We start from the raw sequence: 16,208 nt of genomic DNA, 5'->3' as shown, positions 1-16,208 counted from the left end.
CACTTCAACGTCCCAAGACGCGCCTTAAAGAATAAAATCCGTTTTTTCTGAAGTCCTCTCCACGATGAGACTTTCGGTGCACATTGGGGCAGAGATGTGAGCGAGCAGCTGGTCACGTGACAACTTTCTTTTACGGGCAATAAATGAAGCTACGTAAATCGTAATTTGACGGAAACAGCACTACTAGCGGTTTTTCGAGGTGATCTAAAACTTTTGCTTTGACACTTTCTTCCTGAAGTTAATAATTAAAGAGTTAGCTAATTAAACATAACTAATTAATTAACTTTGAAGAGCGAAAAAATACTCAAGACTAGGCCATGCGACTATGAACAACCTTGAGTTGGTTTCAGTGGACGAGGACACTTCGCCTTTTTTAAAGTTTGGTTACATTTAGCTGGGACACCTGGTATATATATATATATATATATATATATATATAAATATATATATATATATATATATATATATATATATATATATATATATATTGCACACGAGGCTATAGCCCAACTGAATACGAGTTCATAACTTTTCCACAACATTTTCATCGCTCTTATTATGCATAATGTGACACAGTACCAGCGCCACGCGTGGTGCTGGCATTGTCCTGTGTGTTTCTCTTTTGGCCCCGTATTTCGCGCCGTTTTCTTTGTGCCTGAATCAAGAGCAGCAGCTCATTTCTAACATTGCATTACATTCTCCTGTCAGAACGGCTCATAAAGTCTCACACACTGCCACGGATGGTTGCAAAGCACTTACTGTTGAACATTTTTCTGGTGGGTGCTCGAAGAAAAAAACAGGAGAAATGCCACAGAGATTATGCATCATATTTGTGTTGAGTTTTTCGGCACAAAAATTCTGTTGAGTGAGTATTGTGTTAACTCAACACAAGTTGAATTTTAATTGAATTTCTGTTGGCTCAACACATGCTCAACATTGCGTCAACAGAAATTCAAAGCTCATTTTTATAACGGCGTGGGTCAAAGTGTGACCTCGTGGTTTTATGCGGGGCCTAAAGTAAGGATAATTGTTTTATTGCTCGATCCAAAACGTTGTCCTTGTTTTGTCGATCTCGAGGATTGTTGGAACGCACAAAAAATACATTGACTGGTGATTGACGCAAAGAAGACAAGTAGAAAGTTCTGGAGAGCATCAAGAGGCGCCGGCACAACCAAGCCTTTTGGTGCCCCTAAAGACGCCCACCACATAACAGTAAAGAAGACGACGAAACGTGCAAAATAGAAACTGCTCAATGATTCATTCAAAACTAAGCGGTGCAGTTTTTATCAGTAATGATGATTTTTTGTACAAATACATTCTGAAAAGACAGCAAGCTCTGCTCGGTTCGACCTAATATCACGCCGAAAAGCTTCCTTTGACGTTCTGCGATCGAACCTAATCGCACGTCCATTCAACGGAGACGAAGAGACAGAGCTGCAGCTGCGACGCTAAAACAGAAAAAAAAGTCGCCAGGAAGGGAGGAATTTGAAAACGATTGCGTAGACAGCCAATACGCAAACCCTGGCTGTTGAATCGCCTGTAGGCTGTAGCGGGTCATGGAGGAGAGCAGTGCCAGTTTCTGCCTGGTTGCAGTGTTTCTTATGCGGATTTGGGCGACAAATATTGTGTATACTTCAGTGAAAGCATGTTGTTGAAAATTATTTGCAGTATTGTGTAAAGTAATATTATAGAAGCGCGTTTCATTCCTATGCGCATATTGGGGCAAAATACAACATTTTAAATTTTCTAATATAAAATTTCACTGTGTACTGCTTCAGCGGTTCTTTCCATATTTACTGAGCTTGAAGCCTGGGCAGTAGCGAATGAATCTGCTATATTTGTCTCTGTTTGCGAATGACAAAAAGAAAGCGAAGATGAGCAAATTTTTACCGCCTCTATACGTGAGGCATGCATGCGCTCTTTGCTAAAGGGCATTTAATCTCACGCCTGACTGCGGTGTTCAGCCGAAGATGGGCTGAGAGAGGTGCCTGAATTCCACTTCCTGCAAAAGCGTGCACTTACCTAAAACAAAAGCACTTGGGGAAGCGAGGTTCGAATGGCCAGAAGACCAAAGCGTTCAGAGGTCCCGAACCGTTTCAGAATGTTTGTTCGCAGCCCAAAACCCTTTCACTGCGTGGTAAGCAATGTAGCAGTAACCTCACCGTCCTTCCTTGATTGCCCTCGCAGCAAGCCAATAGGCGCCAAATTTTGGTCACGTATCCTCGAAAAATATGGCCACCAGAAAGCCCCATGAGGATCAGAATAGTTCAAGAACCGTGAATTTCTATCCTGTCAATAGTGCGTAAGCTGGATCAAGGCAAGCGGGCCAACCGGAAGCAGATGACCGAGGATCAGTTGCAATATTAAGCTAACTCATGACTGTAGCGCAGTGACCGCTTTTGGTAACGCCTGTCGCTGAGGGCCGATACCACAGTCCTTCCGTTTAACGAGCCCTTTGTTGCTCGGTGAGCACGCACGGCGACACCATGGCAGGGTGTCTCGTATTGCAGTTTCTTTGGCTAACGTCGCTATGGTAGAGGAACGACGTGGGAACGTCAGGGAGGAGAAGGCTGTGACTGATATTCATGCACCACGTTTAGCAACAAAATTTATCCTGAGTAGGCAAATGTATTTGTATTAAATTCGCAGAAGGCTGTTAGCGCAGAACGCTGACGGCTCTTAAATCAAGATTTCCGCCGGTCGACAGCTACTTTTCCAGCTTGAGCATGGAAACACACAACGCAGCTTGGAGCAGACGAGGGCAGAGAAGTTGCAAACACAGCGCAGACTCTCAGCTTGTGATCCTAATGATGATAATAACCAAATCGAATACCTAAAGGATGAATGCAGCATTAGGAATTTTTTCAATGCGAGAGCACTACTTCATTAGCAATCCTGAAGAAGCCCATGAGTCTCTAAAGCCTCGACGTTTGTGGGGAAATGACCTTGGCTGAATTTGACTGCCAGTGAACCTGGATAGAAGGCAGGCGACATGTAGTATCAAAATAGAATCAGCTCACCTCGAATAATGGGGTTGCCCATCCCTGAAATTTCGGCAGCCTACTCCCGAAAATTTGAAAATTGAGTTGACCCACGTTCAGAACCGAACTGGGACACCTCCAGAATGGGCTTGGCCCACCCCAAAAATTTGGGTGGCCTTCACCCCGAATTTTTGAAAATTGATTTGACCCAAATTTGGCACCGTGCTTTCGCACATTTCGTGCGTAGCAATGCTAAACCGGCAGCTGTTTTTTTGTCAATCTGCAAAGTTCTAAATCTATGAGGTATTATATCGATGGTGTTTTTAAACCTACGATGACCGTGGCGTCCTCAAGTCAAGCACCGGGTAGCAGGGCTCGATGGAACGGCAGCGGCGAAGTGGAAATATTTCCTAATTTACTGAGATTTAAGCCGAGGTTAAGGGCATAGGGTAAGCTAAAATTGACTTACAAACAACATATCTTTGAATTTTTACTAATCTTGAAACCTGGATTATGATTTTAATAATCATATTCGGTGGCTTACATTATTTTCCGCCTTTTGTAAGAGGCAGAAAAGCCGGGTTTGCAAAACCAACAGCCGTATTTTCTGACCATTCATTTTAGTTTTCAGTCATTTTGTCCTCCTCCAACAGTCGCTTTTACCAGTGACGTAGGCACAGTGCGAAGACGTCGTGCTGGCCGTGATAGAAACATAAACGCGTTCCGCGTCCGTGTCGCACTGGCGCCAACGCCCACGAATAACTGAGCTCGACGTGTTCGACCGGCCTGACCAGCTTTATCGGAGCTTTGGGCAAGGACGCGTTATTTGTGCAACGAATTGGCTCAGCGAACTGGCTTCTCAGGAAGTGTCACCACGGGCAACTCGAAATCATCATCATCAGCAGCAGCAGCCTGACTACGCCCACTGCAGGGCAAAGGCCTCCCCCATGTCTCTCCAATTATCCCTGTCCTTTGCCAGCTGTCGCCACTGTATCCCCGCAAACTTCTTAATCTCATCTGCCCACCTAAGTTTCTGCCGTCCCCTGCTACGTTTGCCTTCTCTTGGAATCCACTCCGTTACCCTTCAGGACCAGTGGTTATCTTGCCTTCGCATTACATGCCCTGCCCATCCCCATTTCTTCCTCTTGATTTCAACTAGGATATCATTAACCCGCGTTTGTTCCCTCACCCACTCCGCCCTCTTCCGATCTCTTAACGTTACACCTATCATTTTTCTTTCCATAGCTCGCTGCATTATCCTTAACTTAAGCTGAACCCTCTTTGTTAGCCTCCACGTTTCTGTCCCATAGGTGAGTACCGGTAAGGTGCAGCTGTTGTATACTTTTCTCTTGAGGGATATTTGTAAACTGCCATTCATGATCTGAGAGAACCTGCCATACGCACTCCACCCCATTCTTATTCTTCTAGTTATTTCCCTCTCATGATCCGGATCTGCGGTCAGTATACCTGCCCCAAGTAGACATATTCTCTTACTACTTCCAGCACCTCGCTACCAACTGCGAACTGCTGTTCACTTGCTAGGTTGTTGAACATTACTTTGGTTTTCTGCATGTTAATTTTTAGCCCCACCGTTCTGCTCTGCCTGTCTAACTTATAGCGCCCGGCGACGCTATAAAGCGCCGGCGCTGAGATCGGCGTTACAGCGCGCGCTAGAAGAAAACAAAGATGGACAGCTCGTGCTCGGGGCGCACGCCCGGTACGGGCAGTTCGGAACTAGAAGCCTGCCACGCTGGTCGTCTTGCTCTGGTGCTCCGCTCCGACCCCGCAAATCCTCAACAGTGGTGACCCGGCGAACCATGCCTTATATCCCAGCGGCGTCCTAGCATGGCGTACTGGCAGCACCCAAGTTTCGACCCGCCGCTCCCGGCGTTCCGGCCTGCAGGCGTCGGCGGGTGGTTCGCCCAACTGGAGGCAGCGATGTACCTGAACGGCATCACCATACAGCCGTTTAAACACGCAGTCCTTTGCGACATCCTCCCGCCCGACCTCCTGCGTCGGCTCACCTACTCTGCCTTCGGGTGCCGGCCATACGATGAGCTGCGTGCGGCCGTCTTGGCTGACTTCGGCGCCTACTATGTTAGTGCCCCACTCCACCAACTTCTGTACCCTACTGCGTAGCATCGCTGCCAGCCGAACGCTCACCTGCCGCCTCATCGCTCATTCCGCTAAAGTCGTCAGTCACTGACCTGAGCGATCGTGCTAAAGGCGAAGTGAGTTTGCCGCCACCGCAGCATCTGCCACATACCAGCCCCACTACCCTGGCGACCACACCGCCTGCCCAAGAGGCCCCACCCCAAGCCCTCAGTACGGTCAACCGCTTCTCGGATTCTGACCCTGGCAGCTCGACACTGCCTCAGCAAGCGTCTGCTTTGGTGCCTGACTTGAGCCACCTTCGGCAACGAATGGCCGAGCTACCCACACCGAGTAGTGCGGCAGTTGTCCATCCAAAAGCTGTGTCTTTTGCTGCCAGCCAGCCATCTGATGTAGCAGTCACAGCTGCACGGCCTGTCACTGCAACCACCTTTTTGCAGCCACCTACAGCCGACCATGCTCACACGGGAATCGTCCCTGGCCAACCGCTCCGGACTGTCGATCCCGCTTCACCCAAGCACCTGACATTGTGCCCTGCAACTTCCTCCGCCATCGTCACGGCTCTCACCGTTGTGTCGGCGGTCACACCTGTGCCAAATATTGTTACAGCTGCTGCTGTCGCAGCACAGCTTCTGTCAGTCCACGGAGCCGATTCGCCCGCTCTTGTGCTTGCGACGACGTACTCGGCGCGCCAGATTCCCACCGACACCGGCTCCAACGTTCCAACCCCGACGACACTTGTGTCCGCGGGCAGCACTCCAGTCGGTGACGGCCCGACCATGGCCTTCCCTGCCCCCATGTCCTTTGTCAACTCGGCACCCAGCATCATTCGCCCGTTGCGAAGCAGCCAGGCTCGTCCACCTGAGCCCGCGCACTCCACCCGATGGCTCTTCCCGGCCCCTGACCTGAACTTACCGGACCTTGTAGCGACCCCGTGGGGACACTGTTACTCTAGCTGCCTGCTTGCCTGCCGTGGCTACTCCATCTCTGCCCCGTCGGCACGCACATTCCGACGTTCCGTCTAGGCGGGGGGCCCTATAGCGCCCGGCGGCGCTATAAAGCGCCGGCGCCATGGAGGAAGGAAAAAAAGAGGAGAGGCCCTTTCCACACAGAACCCTGGGAGAAAAGTGTGGAGGAAATCACGTGGTTTTTTCTCGATTGGGAGGCCATCTTACTCCGGCAGCTTAGCAACGGCGTCATAGTTGCTGTTTACGAACCAGGCGATAGCAGACGGCCGCGGCGTAGCATTTGAGGTGCGGCGCAGGCGTGCTTTCCTCAACTGCTCGAGTTTGTTTTTGATCGTGCTCACAGGCTGACGTTGGCGCCGTTCACTCATATCTCAGGTGGAATTCGCTGCAAAACTCTCGTTGTTGCGTGCATTGATTTCAACGTGCTCGGCGACCACGATCGCACGGGCATTTCGTCTACTGCGTCACTGCTCGGAGCCGTCGGGAGACCGCCGCTGCATTCGCGCTGTTCGTTCACCAGTGATTCAATACGGCGTGAGCTAGAGCGGTCGTCAGCGCATTGTGCGGACGTTTCGCGTCCTGTACGTGCAGTGTGTGTGTGCCATTCGCGCTCCCGTTTACATCGGTAGTGAAGCTACCTATGCGTGTTCTTGCAACGCTCCAGCGATTGTCACTGACGTCGGTATAACTGTCATTTTCGTTTTTCGACGATTGCGCTTGTTTGAGCGGCGGGGGCCATGACATGGGCGGAGAGCGATATTGTAAAGGAAGCAGCTGCGCTCGCTTTGCTCTTAGTATACAGAAACTTTGTTACATGCCCGTTTGAGGCGTGTAACATTTGAAGCGTCTAGCGAGCTATTTGCCTCTGGGACGTGCCGGGCTCAAGTGTATTCGTTCATATTGTGGCGTGCAACGCGAAATCGAACACCGGAGTACGAAAAACTGCGGCGGTCCCTCAGTGGTTGTTGTTGTTGTTGTTGTAGCCTACGACAGAATGGCACATACCCACTCTGGGGGATCGGCCAAGAATCGGGTGGTAAAGGTTGGTATTCACCTGTACGTAGTAAAGGCAAAAGGAAAGGACACAGGAGAGGAACACCGAAGCTTATAATCTCCACCGTCAGAAAAAAAAAAACGTAGCCAGAAGTGGCGACGGGTACTGCATGTCAAGATGCGTCACCGCAGTAATTAAAAACGGAGGTCACTTCCTGCGCTTACAAGAGTTGAGATAAGCATTTTTCCCGGCTGCAACTAATTGTGACCAGGGCCGAGCAGTTGGAGACGGCACGAATACGACGCAGTACGAAGCACTAACTGGAAGTAGCCGCCTGTTTGACACGGTTATTTCCGCTTTATTAACTTTTCCGCTGACGAACACCAGCATGGGCATAGGGCACCCTAAACCGGCAAGCAGCCAAGCGCCACTCGCACGGGGGCCTGCGCCCATGCGGTAGCACGCTCCTTCGTTGGCTTTGAAACGCGCGCGCAATCGGCGCGGCGGCGAAATGTAAACAGAAGCCCGCCGGAGTAAGATGGCGCCGAGCTTGTTTCCGGCTTCACAAAATGTCACGTGACGGCCTCTCCTCTTTTTTTTCCTTCCTCCACGGCCGGCGCTGAGATCGGCGTTACAGCGCGCGCTAGAATAAAATAAAGATGGACAGCGCGTGCTCGGGGCGCACGCCCGGCACGGGCAGTTGGGAACTAGAAGCCTGCCACGGTGGTCGTCTTGCTCTGGTGCTCCGCTGCGACCCCGCAAATCCTCAACAAACTCATTGATCATGCTTTGTAGTTCTTGTCCTGAGTGGCTTAACAAAGCAATGTCATCAGCGAATCGCAAACTACTCAGGTATTCTACATTAACTCTTATCCCCAACTGTTCCCATTTCAGGCCCCAGAATACCTTCTGTAAGCAGGCGGTGAATAGCAATGGCGAGATCGTGTCTCTCTGCCTGACACCTTTCCGTATTGGAATTTTATTGCTGATTTTATGGTGAACTATAGTAGCTGTACAATCGTTATAAATATGTTCCAATATATTCACATAACACTCTTCCACACCCTGATTCCGCAATGCCTGCATGACAGCCGAGGTTTCCACTGAGTCAAATGCTTTCTCGTAATCAATGAAGGCTATATATAGGGGTTGGTTACATTGTGCGCATTTCTCTATCACCTGATTGATCGTGTGAATGTGGTCTATTGTCGAGTATCATTTACGAAAGCCTGCCTGATCATTTGATTGACTGAAGTCTAAGGTTGTCCTGACTCTATTAGCGATTACCTTAGTAAATACCTTGTAGGTGACGGACAGTAAGCTGATCGGTCTGTAATTTTTCAAGTCCTTGGCGTTTCCTTTCTTATGAATTAAGATAATGTTAGCGCTCTTCCAAGCTTCTGGTACTCTCGAGGTCACAAGGCATTGCGTATACAGGGTGGCTAGTTTTTCTAGCACAATCTCTCCTCCGTCCTTCAACAAATCTGCTGTTACTTCATCCTCACCAATTGCTTTCCCCCTTTGCATTGTTCCTAAGGCTTTTTTTTACTTCATCCTTTGTTACTGGCGGGATGTCTCATTACTGTGCTCTAGTGCCCCTCTCAGTAACTGGATGATTACATTCGCTACTGTATAGATTTGTGTAGAACTCTTTGGCAACTTTTGCTATCTTATCCATATTGCTAACGACATTGCCCTCTTTGTCTTTTAGCGCATACATCTGGTTTTTGCCTATACCCAGTTTTCTCTTAACTGATTTTAGGCTACCTCCGTTCCTTACAGCATGCTCGATTTTCTCCATGTTAAACTTTCTCATGTCGGCTACCTTGAGCTTATTTATTAACTTCGTTATCTCTGCTAGTTCTATCCTGTCTCGAAATGGCGACGATTAATTTAACCATGTCTTCTGGGAGCGAGCCTCCAAAAGAATGCCTTCGTTAGTTTGCGCATTGGACGCAGAGCAGAGGTAAAGTGAATGCAGCATAGCCCGACTTCACACCTGTGAGATCATGTAGGCATCTGGGGTATCAACAGGTCGATGCATCGCGATAACGTTCCTTAAAGGACACTCTCGTTGAAAGTACTTCAGTGGGACAGATGTAGAACTGATCACAAGGGAGGCCACAAAAGCGAAATAGCACAAAAATGAAACTTGTGTTCCATACATTGATAGCGGCTACTAAACAGATGTTTTGGGTACATTTTGTTTACGGGAAAAAGCTGGAGTGAATGTAAGCTTTGTCTTCGACTTGAAATACCTCAAATTGCCATTTTTGGTTACATTTTACCGGTTATTAGAAAAAGAACGCGGACAAAAGGCAGATTTTTCATCCACCTTTTTCTTCAGAAATTTGCAAAGCTACTGAACTATATATAGAATGGTACACATGTACGGAGTAGGTTTTCTTTCTCTAATGAATTTTTTTGTATGAAAAAAAAATTATGATCACTGAGAAAAAGGCGAAACTGAATATTTGCTACGAAGCCTTAATTTTAGTGCAGTAAATATAAGCCAAAATGAGGAATAAAATATGCCAAAACTCAATTGCGCTTTGTTGGTGACAAAACGGATCGTAAATATATCGAAGAATGCATGGGAAGTGTAGACCTACCCTACGCCCTCTAGCAATACCAGGCGGACGAATATAATACGGAACTGTCAGGTACGGGGCTCATTAGCCCAAGTGTAAGTTTTCGGCATGTGATTCCTTTAATTATCATTAAGGTGAGCTTTACCGCCTTGAATTGTGTGGTGGCCTAGATGTGAAGACAAAGGCAAATATTTTTTCTATCGCTGCCGCCTGATGCACATCGTGGTGCATCTGGAGCGCTGGGCAGCACATAAACATGTGATCATTTAATTGGAAAATCGCCCTGCCGATACGACAGCGCCATCTGCGCTGACAAGAACCGCGCTCAAAGGTGGAAAATCCCCAGGTACTGTTCTCGCAGACAGGGCGACAGCGTGCTGCGCAGTCGTAGTCACGGACAGTGCACGTGGGCATCGCTGTGTGGAAGAGATCGGTTTCTGCCATCCGGTATGTCACCAGAAGCTTTCCGCCGCGCGTCTTGCGCATATGCATTAGTCACCGACCGCGTTGGAAAAAACCGAGTTACGCGAGCAGCCCAGGCCGCCGTCCGGTTTGACTGTTGTCAACGCCTGCCACATTTTTTCCACTGAGCTCCCATTGGCTGCCGCGTACTGTGGACGTGTTGCTACCCAAGTCGAAGCGCCAACCAGAGCCACGCGACTCGAAGACAATGAAGTGTAGAGGTAGCGAGAAGATATTGGAGAGTCTCCGGTAGTCGCAGCTCAGTAGGCGTATTCCGGACAACCTCCTCACCTGGCCACTGCGCATGCGCAGCAGGCATCTGGCTGGTACGCTACATCTCTACGCGAGTATGTCTACGCGTATGCTAGAACTCTCCAATGACAGAACACTGTGGGTACAAAAACACGTTGTGTAAAAAAAAAAAAAGATTCGTTTAAAGAATCTTGTTCAACTTTGCGTATTGTGAGCCTCAGCTATGCTAAGGTTACATTAAAATTTTAACCCGGTTCTTCCCGTAGCCGCAACTGTGGCGATTTAATTTCGGGACGTTGAAAACACGCAGAAGTACACATGCGCCGAGGTTGGGGTCTTAGCGAAGCCGGTGAGCAGTGAGTAGCGGAACCCCAAAATTGACGACCTGGAGCTTAGAGTCGGACTGAAACAACTTGTTATCAGCATTATTTACTGTTCGTCTCAAAGCTATAAAGAGCTCGAGAGTGCCCTATCGAATCTCCAAGGCGTAGCCGAACAACGTGTTGTAACCTCTTTGGCCTGACTTAAAAGTCATAAGCCTCGACGGCTTCCAGCGCAAAAGCGCGGGAAGCCACAGAACTCACCCTTGTATCGAGCGGAGCGCACAAACGCCTGTTCGGTTTGTGGTGGCCCAGAGTAAGAGCGCCGGCGCAGCGATTATGCGAACAGACGCAAGACTAAACACGCTACCCTTAAGTCAGGATTTAGGAGGTCTTCCTTCTGCGGGAACCGCTGAAAGATGACATTGATGATGGGTTGTCTGGGTCGTTGAGAGAGAGAGAGAACTCAGGTGGGTTCAGATTGGAATGTTTACTGTTTTTCGCAACGCACATGGCTGAACTCTTTTCAGATGCGATCCTGGATAGATCTCAACATTTGGAGCGTTCATATCTATCTTTAGGCCTCTATATGTCATGAATAGAATTGGTTTAAGAATGGTAAGAGCCCGCTCCGATATGATACCGTCTACACCGACGAGAGCTGTGATATGCTCGCGTAAATTATAACGGAGAACCTGCATTGGGGCGCGATTTTTGTTCTGGTTGGGGCAGATAACGCCGTCACGTGCAACGGAATCATAAGATACTCACCGTCGCACTCCCCTTGTCGTCCTGCCTGGTAATTAGCCGCCGGCATTGGCGAGACATCCGAGTGGGCGGTGACGCGTCGTCGTCCTCCGTCCCACCAGGCCACGTTGTCCGACTCATCACTGCGGCCTTGCTTTTGTTCCCAGGAAAGTCTGAACTTGACGCGGCGCATACCGACGGACCATGGTGATCCCAACCAGAGGGAAGCTCAGAGCACAGACCGGCCGACAAGGCGCCGACATAAGGTTAGCACTGTGGTGGAGGGGGGGGGGGGGGGGAGGAGTATTTTCGAAAATGACCATTTCGATAAGCGACCCTTCTGGGATGGCTTGCTATTTTAACTCCACGGTGAAGGTTAGATTCTGTATGGAAGGCTTATACGCATAGAACCCTCTCAACGCACTCGTAAAATATAGACTGCTATATTCTTGGATAAAGTTTTGCCTGCTGGAATTCTTAGGGTTTCGTTCCTAATGAACAAAGAAGTCGGTGTGGGTAATAAAGTGCTTTCTTACGTAGGAGGAAGATTATTCAGGCACGAGTGGTACCTAATGTGGGATTGTTGATGCAGCTTTTTTTTTTTAGAGAAACGGGTGCAGCCCGAAAAAAGAAGGCAGACACGGTGAGAGACCCACATACGACACACAGCGCCCTAAGGGCAGGGTTGAAGCGGTGTTAAGTACTCGAGACTGACGCAATCAGGTCTTTGATTATTTCTGTTATCTTACCTGCTTACACCGCGAGCTAGTGCAGAAGGCGCGCACTTGACACCGCTTAATAATTTAATCATACCAACGTGAAATGGTAGACGTCGACAAGAAAAAAAAGGACGTTTCGGCTCCCCTTCGGCAGCCTTGTTCACAAATCTCCAAAACGTCTGACGAAATATTTTTTTTCGGCGTTTACAGTCTCACGTTATTATGATTTACCCCGACCGGACGAGTTTTCGTCGAACTCTCGACTACATTAATAGTTTAATCGCCATATGGAAGCCCGTAGGGCAAGCGAGAAAATCCTGTAATATGCATAGCAGGTAATGGCTTCGCTGTAGCGCAGTCAGAGCAGCGCTCAGTGGCTCACCCGAGCTCGTCCTTGTTCTTCTTTCTCGAAGGGGTTAGCAGAACTTGCCGCCGCCGTAGTTGCCTAGAGCTCACAGCGCAAGCTGTGGTGCGACAGAGACGGGAACACGACTCCCTTCATCATTTCGACCCTGTCTGCGATCTCCCTATGCCATGCGGCCTGTACTCGGAGGACGGAGCTCTTGTTCATTGGAGTCATCTCAATGTGACATATATTAACTACTGCATAAAATAAGCCAAGTCCAGAATCGAGCAGGTCTAACATACTATATTGCAAATACCTTATGTTCGCGCCTCGTCTGGTAGTCTTTCTTGCTCAATTAAATGAACTCCCATTAGCTCCTGACAATGAAAGGACCGCCAGGGCGTTTTCACAGAATAGTGATTTGCAGGAGTTACTTGTGGCTACAGGCGACGTCAAAAGGAAGACAATGCCCGGTTTGGATCGACGCCATCCCGAAAACAATATGAGTGGCGCTGTGCTCGCTCTGCTCCTCGACACACCGACAAGCCGATGGTTTCAACACATCGATGCTACACAGACAAGCGTGACTTGGCGGTACCATCCGAGACAACCGGAAAAATAGTCCATGTGATCCCAACTCCGAAGCCAGAGATGCATCCGATAGACACAGGGAACCTCACACATATCTCGCTTGCGTGGGTGCTTTGGAAGCTGGGAGCGAAATTATTAGGCACTCGACTGTCATGGTTGCTTCCACAGCACGGTTTCTACCACGCCGCACAAACTGGCTTCTATCCATCCCTGGGCACTGATGGCGGGCTGGCTGATTTGGTGTCTTTAGGGGTCTTTAGGGGTGCCAGAAGGGTTCGGCCCCACTAACGGCTGAGAGGAAATCCCGTTGAATACTATTGGGAAATGCGGTATTTGATAAGTCTTTGGTGTACGCTAATGCCATCGCCATGCGGAGCACTTTACGCAACCTGTCGTTAAATCAAGCGCCTGCGCTTTCGTCAACTGTTTATACCACTACCTAAGCTTCATCAGTCGGCCTCGAGCCATCGGGGAGTAGAAAAAGTTACGGAATGCACTTAAATCTACTTTCGTGCTTTGAAGGCAAAATTAGTGTTTTGCTTCCTTTCTAAAGGGACACCTACTCATTAGCATGCAGTCGTAAGGAAACGCGTACTCTAGGTTTACTTTTGTTCCCCATATAGCAATGAGGTTTTGCGTCCTATGGGTTACGTGCTCGCCTCGCAATCTGAAGGTGCTTGGTTCAATTATCCACACCCACGGAAGAATTTCTTTATTTGCTAGTGACGTCACTGGGCTTTTTCCGGACCACTTTTCTTGGACGCCGACAACGACGTCGGTTTCGTTGCGAAAGGGCCGTATGAGGCTTTCGCTTTAAAGCGCCCACATCCATCACCAACCGCTGGGGACACCGCAAACTGGCTGCCTCTTCAACTGGTTGAGAACCCAGTCGAAGAAATGCCTACGCGGTGCCTCAGTGGTTATGGCTATGGCGCTCGTCTGCTGGCCCGAAAGACGCGGGTTCGACCCCGGCCACGGCTGCCACATTTCGATGGAGGCGAAATGCTAGAGGCCCGTCTCCTGTGCGAGGTCAGTGCACGTTAAAGAACCCCAGGTGGTCGAAATTATCCCAAACCGTTCACTACGGCATCCCTCATATCCTCAATCACTTTGGGACTTAAACTCTGTAAACCATAAAGCATGTGACCACTGACCAATGTATAGGTCTCACCAACATTACAGGGAACAACCAGTTTCGACAAGAACACAAATGTTTTTGTAATTTCTCTACTAAAGTTGAAATTGATTTCCATATTGCCACGTATCATTGTAATGTCCGTTCGTTCGCGCAAGGCCGCACGAAAGGGGTGTTATCAATTTTGTTCGTGACGCGAGAAGCGTCCAGTCTAATCTCGATTGATCGCAGCCATGAAAGGCTGCATCTAGGTTTTTCCAGATTACTGTAGATGATCTTGTCCTGCTATCTGGAAGTTTCTTTGCCGGCTTTAAATTGAGCGATGCCGCGAGCGGCGGGCATTCGTAGTTCGACGACCGCCGAGCACGCCTGTTGCTTACGCCGCCGCCGAGTGATTCAGTTCTTTTGAGGGCGCAAGTCAGCCCAAATAAAGAGCTTCGTTTGAAAGTCTTTGTTGCTGTCTTCCTGAACGCTGGACTGCCGTCACTAGAACGTGACATCTGGTGGAGGTGCTGGGTAGCCTTCCATGTACCGGACACCCCCAGCAAGTCGCGACGCCAGCCCTTCGAGTCATTCACCGCAGGACCTGAGTCCAGTCCACCGCGCAAGCCGACGTCTGCTAGGAGACGCACCTGAGTTCGGGATTCTGCCTGACCCTACCCGGAAACGAAAGCCAGCAGCAACGTCCACCATGAGCTTTCCCCAGGCGAAGACTCCGATCATTATTCAGCAGCCCCGGGTGCCACCAACCCCGACCCGGCCAGCGACCAGCGGAAATCGAGGAGTTTTTGCGTCGGAAAGAATGCTCACCGCCCAACCGCCTATCACGTTCATCGTGGCCATCGTCGCCGCGCTTTGTATTTCCTAGCCGAGGATACGCGGTGCGTGGACGCTCCCCCAGGCCCCGAAGGTTAAACCGAATAAAGCAGCCTCTGGAGGTGAGGTTGCTTATGAGCGCAAGAACTAAGATCCTCCATCAACGAAAACACAAGACTATGCCTCAACTACGACGACCCCTACGATGACGACCCCAACGACAACGACGACCCCAACGACGAAGACGACCCCTACGACGACGACGACCCCTACGACGGCGATCCCTACGACGACGGCGATCCCTACGACGACGGCGATCCCTACGACGACGGCGATCCCTACGACGACGACGATCCCTACGACGACGACTACTACGACGACAAATACGACGACAACACCAACGACGACGACGACACGGCCAGACTTGAAGCTTTTACCGCTGCCCTGGCACCTTATTAGGAACGCTAAAGGACTCTAAGTTCTCGAAGCATTCTCCGTGTTTAATTTCTTTTTAAAGCATCGAGACGATGCTTCTTTGGGAGGGGGGTAATGCCACGTATCATTGTAATGTCCGTTCGTTCGCGCAAGGCCGCACGAAAGGGGTGTTATCAATTTTGTTCGTGACGCGAGAAGCGTCCAGTCTAATCTCGATTGATCGCAGCCATGAAAGGCTGCATCTAGGTTTTTCCAGATTACTGTAGATGATCTTGTCCTGCTATCTGGAAGTTTCTTTGCCGGCTTTAAATTGAGCGATGCCGCGAGCGGCGGGCATTCGTAGTTCGACGACCGCCGAGCACGCCTGTTGCTTACGCCGCCGCCGAGTGATTCAGTTCTTTTGAGGGCGCAAGTCAGCCCAAATAAAGAGCTTCGTTTGAAAGTCTTTGTTGCTGTCTTCCTGAACGCTGGACTGCCGTCACTAGAACGTGACAATATATAATGAGTCAATAGGAAAAGTAGTTAGAAAACAGGAAAAAGTGTTTTCGGCCCGCATAATTATCTCGTAATCAATAACTAAAGGCTCAAATTTTGTACCCTTTCATATGATTGGGAGCTGTTCTTCTGAGTATGCGTGAAAACTAGAAAGTAGTTTAAATGTAACCGCATTATTTTGCGGAGCTAATTTTAATGTAAGGTCGCTATATTTATAAGCACTAATTGGTAATGTATAATTCAT

The 16,208-nt window shown here is 49.2% G+C and overlaps 1 protein-coding gene and 1 long non-coding RNA gene across 2 annotated transcripts in view; both read left to right on the top strand.

The window, feature by feature from the left end:
• Window positions 1-16,208, top strand: part of LOC149354280 (uncharacterized) — a 289,860-nt gene that overhangs the window by 155,187 nt on the left and 118,465 nt on the right. The window lies entirely within an intron of this gene.
• LOC149354281 (uncharacterized) overlaps window positions 10,363-16,208 on the top strand; it is a 44,114-nt gene continuing 38,268 nt past the window's right edge. The window contains exons 1-2 of the long non-coding RNA XR_016289643.1: window positions 10,363-10,434; window positions 11,595-11,693. This is a non-coding gene — a long non-coding RNA (uncharacterized LOC149354281). The remainder of the gene's footprint in view (window positions 10,435-11,594; window positions 11,694-16,208) is intronic.

This window comes from Amblyomma mixtum, chromosome 3 (assembly GCF_055824585.1).
Source record: "Amblyomma mixtum isolate Tamu chromosome 3, ASM5582458v1, whole genome shotgun sequence".
Taxonomy (NCBI): domain Eukaryota; kingdom Metazoa; phylum Arthropoda; class Arachnida; order Ixodida; family Ixodidae; genus Amblyomma; species Amblyomma mixtum.
Note: the sequence above shows the minus strand (reverse complement) of the source record. Positions and strands in the feature narration are given on the sequence as shown.